The sequence below is a fragment of the Scomber scombrus genome, chromosome 8 (assembly GCF_963691925.1).
Source record: "Scomber scombrus chromosome 8, fScoSco1.1, whole genome shotgun sequence".
Classification (NCBI taxonomy): Eukaryota; Metazoa; Chordata; class Actinopteri; order Scombriformes; family Scombridae; genus Scomber; species Scomber scombrus.
Genome location: NC_084977.1, coordinates 22656059 through 22662985, shown reverse-complemented (window position 1 = coordinate 22662985; position 6927 = coordinate 22656059).

Below are 6927 nucleotides of genomic sequence, written 5' to 3'. Positions count from 1 at the left end.
ATGGCAGCATAACGAAAATCAATGAACGCAGGCCTGACGGAGCTGCCAATCAAATCATCATTTTTCTGAGCCTTTTAAAATGTGAACAGTGGCACTCAGAATTGATAATGGCTTTCTTAACTCTGTTCTGCTTGCTTTAACTGATTGTGTTTTTTGTTCTCAATTCATTTGCTTATACAGATACTTTTGTTTTAATGCACACTTTTAAATCTTCCTGTATAGCATGGATTATATTATTATTATTGTAACTTGTGTTTTAGTGTTCTATTGTGATAATATTGTCCATTAATATTCCAATGACAAGTTTTACACATGCCAATCAACACCAGCTAAACAAAAGTAAAGCAGCAGCACGTAGATTTCACCTCCAGGAAATGAATGTTACAAGTAGAGTTTGCAGTTGTATGTTGTGGTGTATGATATATCCTATTATGTTTTTAAACAGATGCCATTTTTTGTATGTGTGTTTTTGAGCAACGTATAACATTTTTGTATTTTCAATTACTCTTATTAAACATTATAATAAAAATCAAATTGTAAACATACAATTTTATAGTGACTTGTTCAGAGCTCACTATTCTAACAATAAACAATAAAGATTTTTATGTTTCCCCCCAATGACACTGAAGCTTGTAGTTCAAATATTACAAGATCCTTTTTAGTTCTCCTTCACCTATAAATCAGAAGTCCTGCATTTACCCCCAAAACTGGAGAAAACTGTGATTATTCTTTATATTCACTGGTGTCTCCATAATTAACAGTTATACAGTCGTTTTTTTTAACGGTGCTTAGGGTTAGGGTTAGGAAAGATAAGGAAATATTTGATGAGGTATTTGTGTTCAGATAGACATCTCTAGTATGTGTCAATTTAAGTGTTCTTATTATCAGTCTGGATTATGTTCTCAGTAGAAAAGTGACAGCATACCCTGGTAGCGTACTGGTTAACATGCACGCTACAAAACCGCAACAACTGTGGTTCGATTCTAGCAGCAGACCTTTGATACATGTCACCTCCACATCTCTCTCCCGTTTGTTTCCTGTCTGCTCTCAACTGATGCGACTATAAAGGCTTAAAAATGGCCCTAAAATATTATTTAAAAGAAATGAGTTACGGAAAATGGAAGTTCTACAGAGATACTGTCGTATGCCCAAACAAAAGACAACTGGCCTGAAACAGCTGTCATGGTTTCTTTGTATTGATCGGGATTGGTTTCTGGTGTGTTACCATGTGAGTGTGTGCACACATTTTGTGACTGTTTGAATATTTGGACGAGGCAACTGGAAGTTAGCCGACTCGACCAGGGGAAGTCTGGTCTGCTGGATTATGGACCCAACAATTAGATCAGAAGTTTGAGACACAGCTGGGTAATTTCTTTAAAGCTGGAAGCCTGGTTTTTGGTTTCATGTGCCACTGAACAACTTTCATAGTACTGAGGCTTTAGCTATCAGGTTCTTCTCATGTGGAACCATCTTCCAGTTTTGGTCCAGAGGTCAGACTCTGGTGCTATATAAATAATAAATTAAAAAACATTTTTTAAAGATAACAGCAACATGGCAGGAGACATTCACAATTGTCAATCATAGTAAATCAATGGTATACAGGTAGTCACGTGACAACTTGTGACTGTAGTGAGCAATAAAGTGGAGCACAGGGCACTGAATAAACACTGTTGAAAGACTGTGTAATATGTTTACTGTCATACAAGAGAAAACGTCCCTTTTTCTGCAACATGACAGCTGCTCACCTGCTATTCTTCATTGCAGAGTTGGTCTGGACAATTACAAAGCTAGTTACCAGCTACGAGCCAGGGTGAAGGAAAGGAAAGGGCCTAGTTCCAGAGGTCTCCTAACTGTGGATTGGACCCACATATCTGGAAAGGTCAATATTCATGTTTGTCAAAAGTTGTTACTCAAGTTTATGTATCAAAATCTGAATACAAGTCTATTTGTAACCTAATAATGTGTGGAAAAAGTCTGTGATTTAGTTCTTGGAGAGCTGCAAGGTCTTCAGCAGGTTCTCTACAGAAAAGGCCATGCAATTTAGGTAAAAGATTGTATTAAAATCTGTAATTAAAAGACTTGGTGAGTGACTTTTTTAAAAATGTTTGGGATGAAATGGAACGATTGTGAGCTCAGCATATCACCCCACGTCAGGGAGAGCAAATCATTGCTGCCAGGTCTCAAAATCTGATGGGAAGGTTTAAACCACAGGTGTGGAGGCTGGTATAGCAGAAGATGAAACATTGTCTTGATTAAACGAAAAAAATGTTTAATGATTTTTAAGTAAATCTTAAAAAAACATTTAATTATAAGATTAAAAATTAATTAAATGACAGGGATGCTGAAAAAGTATTCCTGGATTTGTTTGTTCTAAAACTGAAAAGGCGACTTCACCACGAGAGATGACTTCTAACAGTTGTAATGTGAGTAATTTATTTAAATAATGTTTGCTTGGGAAGATAGTAATTTTGTGTTCAAAGAAAGAAATGTTCACACATGACTTGCTGTTTATAGTTGATCACTGTGGTTGTGCACTTGTTGCTGCATCTACATGCTTTTTATAATCTGAGTCCCCCACCCAAACCTACATTCACATGCTGTAACTGTATCAAGATCCTGCTCCTCTGGGCTGAGATCGTTGGCGATTTATATTGCAAAAGGGTACACTACCATATGAGAGATGCAAACTCTGTGAACATTTTTAAATGATAATTTAAAAAACTTAAAAAAAAATGTTATTACATATTTTATTGTTCTTATACCTTCCATTGATTTATTTCTATCTTTCACTTATTGTATTGTTCTTAGTGCACCTGTTCTTGCTGCCTGTTGAGGTTTACTATTTATTTGATTTACAGTATTTTCACTTTATTACACTTAATTACTCTTTAATTTGCCTCTTTTTATTTATTTTCTTGTTCCTTCAAGTAATTTGAGCTACATCCCTTGCGTGAAAGTTGTTTTTTTTCTTTTTAACAAAATACATTGGACTAAACTTGCAAAAGTAAACATAGTTAAAAATGTTACCTGATATATTGTATTGCATTGGAATGTAACATGATACACATCAGAAATACAATTAAACAATTTATCCGTAGTTTCAACTACTTTATATAGTCCAGTGGTTCCCAACCTAAGGTAACCTGACTAAATTACTACGTAGTAAACAGGTCAAAACTACAGTATATTGAATAATATATAATAAAAATGTAATGTGCAGTTTTGTTTGAAAAGAAAATGTTGGCTAAGCAGTATGAAACTCAATCCTCTCCCACCACAATCAACCTCTTGCCAAATTGTATTCACTATTTAAGTCCTATATTTATGCAACTCATTTGCGAATGTTACCTTTTCATTCACTTGTAACATTCAGCACTAATGCATGAAGTAGTGTGATTTTCATATTGTGCAAAGAAATGTATATATTTTAAAAATATTTCTTTTTTTATTTCTTGCAATTGTCCCTATTTCTTTCAGTCCTAATTTAACCAGTTAAATAAACTTTCACCTTCTAATTACAGGATGGTCCCAGTGATCATAGAGTACATAATGTTTCATCATATTACTTTTGTTCATATTGCTTAATTCTGTATTTTTAAAATGGGGAGAAAAACCCTAAGTGTGCATGTTTATTTATAGTGTGCGCAAACCACATTCTCTTTCCTGTACCTTTCACACTTCTGCTGATATCGCTGCAAAGCTACAGTCACTTTAGATGGAAATTGATGTTTTAATAAAACAAAATAAATAACGTAACACATCCTTGTTTGTGATGTGTGTATATTTGTTATTCTGCATAGCAGTAGTAAACACACTTTAATTACATGTGTGTAAATCTCTTTTCTTTTATGTTGTTCAAGGTCAACATGTACCAGGTGAGTGACTGAAAATAAATGGTCTTAATACATAACATACAGTTGTAATTCTAATGTCCGTAACTACTTCTACCTTCAGCTGTGCCATACTTTCACCTGAGCTTCCACTTATCTCAAATTCAGCAGTAACAGGTTTAATAACTGCACTGAAACTGTGAATATTTGGGCAGAAAACTGATGTGACATAGAAAACACATATTTTACTACAGCACCATTAAAATATGCTTAATATGGTTTCTAAATTTATCATGGCAATTTTGGGCATTGACTCAACACAAGATTTACTGTAATGAATTGTTTAGTTTTTATTCAAGAAAATTATATTAATCATCATTATAAATGCAATTAATGATGGTAATTGATAATAATCATATAATGTTTTCAAAGGAAGAAATGTTCACAAATGACTTGCTATTTATAGATGACCACTGTGGTTGTTAACTTGTTGCTACATCTACGTGCTCTTTATCCCCCACTCAAACCTACATTCACACGCTGTAACTGTTGGATATGGCGGGTCTCTATCGTATCAAGGTCCTGCTCCTCTGGGCTGGGATCTTTGGTGTGGCTGACTGTAAGTAACCTTCAGTATTAATTTTAAATAAAATATAAGGTCTGGATGAAGTAGTGTTAGTAACAAAACAGATGTAAAAGTGAAAGAGAAATGCAATCCATGTAGACCTTGGTGACTGTTGAAGACTCATCAGCCTTTAATAAATGCGCTGACCTATTAAATCAGAAGTCATGAGCCTGGACATTATTCTAGACTCAGACTTTTTTAAATCACACATAAAGAGGGGGACCACAGCAGTTTTCTTTCATTGAAGAAATATTGCAAAAGGGTACGATTGCTCCTATCACAACAAGATGCTGAATAACTTGTTCATGGGTTTATTTCAAGTACATTAGACTATTTTCACCGGTGTTCTGAAACAATCCACTGATGAACTACGATTAATTCAGAGCTCTGCTGACAGGCTTTCAACTAGAACAAGAAAAAGAGAGCATATAACCCAAGATTTATGAAAAAAACGGCGCTGGGTCCCGGTGTCTTTTAGGATTAATTTCAAAGTTATTTTACTTGTTTACAGTTTAAATTATTACTTCTTGGTCGTTGTTTTTATCCTTCATGGCTACTTAGATCCTCTGCTGCAGGTTTACACAAATAAGAAAATTGGTAGCTCAGCTTTTCTTAACTACACACTACACTACAGAAGCTCTGTGAAATTTTGGAATAATTGAAAACTTACTTATTCAACAAGACTTTTAATTAATTAACTTTTAATTAATTAATTAATTAATTTAATTAACCTTTGTTTCATTCTCTCTCTTTTTTGGAAGTATTTTATTATTCTTACCTTCCTTTGTTTTGAGGCCTTTGAGGCTACTAATTCTTATTATTATCATTAGTATTAGTAGTAGTTGTAGTAGTAGTAATATTCTGTTATTGAACAGGAACATAACCAGTTTATCTGAAAAATACTTTTTTTTAAACCAAAATACATCGGACTAAACCTGCAAAAGTAAATATAGTAAAAAATATTACCTGATATATTGTTTTGCATTGTATATGTGATGTTTATATTGTTATATTCTAATTACTCAATTCATTTATATAGTCCAGTGGTTCCCAACCTAAAGTAACCCGGCCAAATTACTACGTAGTAAACAGGTCAAAACTACAGTATATTCAATGATATATAATAAAAATGTAATGTGCAGTTTTGTTTGAAAAGAAAATGTTGGCCAAGCAGTTTGAAAGTCAATCCTCTCCCACCACAATCATCTAATCACTACATTCATGCAACTAATTGTCAAGAGCTATTTTCATTCACTTGTAACATTCAGCACCAATGCATGAAGTAGTGTGATGTTCATATAGTGCAAAGAATGGAAATGATGTTTTAATAAAACAAAACAAAGAACCTACAAAAATCCAGATTTGTGATGTGTGTATATTTATATAATTCTTCATAGTTGTAGTTATAACATCATCATTCATAAAAAATGACAACCTGTCATTAAATGGGTATCATATTTAATGGGAATATTGTGTTCTATGTGCATTACAGAAGTAAGTTTTGTTTTTTTTGTTTTTGAAACGGTGTCCTCCATTTTAATGACCCTTCACAATTAGAAAGTAAACTAAACACGATAATTTACAATATTTCCTAACTCATGCTTTTTAAATAATCTTTTTGTTGTAGTGTTACTGTCATTTTTTATTTTGACACATTCACACAAGTCTATAGTTTTCTTCTTTGTGCTCATTTTAGAAGCTTTTGTTTTGCCAAAGCATTATGAAGCTTGTATCACAATCTTTCCTGTACACTTATGTTCTTAAAAACTCAGCATGCTTGTTTACTGAGCGCCAACCACATCCCCTTTCCTGTACCTCTCACACCTCCGCTGATAACACTGCAAAGCTACAGCCAGTTTAAATAGAAATGGATGTTTTAATAAAACAAAACAAAGAACCTACAAAAATCTCTGTTTGTGATGTGTGTATATTTATGTTATTGTGCATAGTAGTAGTGAACACACATTCATTACATGTGTGTGAATCTCTTTCTCTTTTTTTATTCCAGGTCAAGATTCAACAGGTGAGTGACAAATACATTTCCTAATATATGACATTCAGTTGTAATTCTAATGTTCGTTACTATTTCTACCATCAGCTGTGCTTTACCATGTGCCACAGATTCACCCGAGCCTCCATTTACCTGAAACTCACTTTTCAATATCTCGTCTCTTCATTTTCATAGCAGCACCAAAATTCTAAATTATATGAAACCTTTTAATAGTAATTATGTATTCTTTGCACAAAAAGTGGCATGAGTATGTTTTCTCAATTTCACAAACCTGCTAATTATAATTAATTAAAAAAGTATTTATTGTTAATTGTTATTATTAAAACTTCATTTGTATAGCTATTTTTATACCAAATATGCAGCTCAAACTTCTTGACAGCAAATGAAATTACAAACAATTGCAAAAAGTGCTTCACATGAAAAAGACATAAAATGAACATTAAAAACATGTCAATGAACAT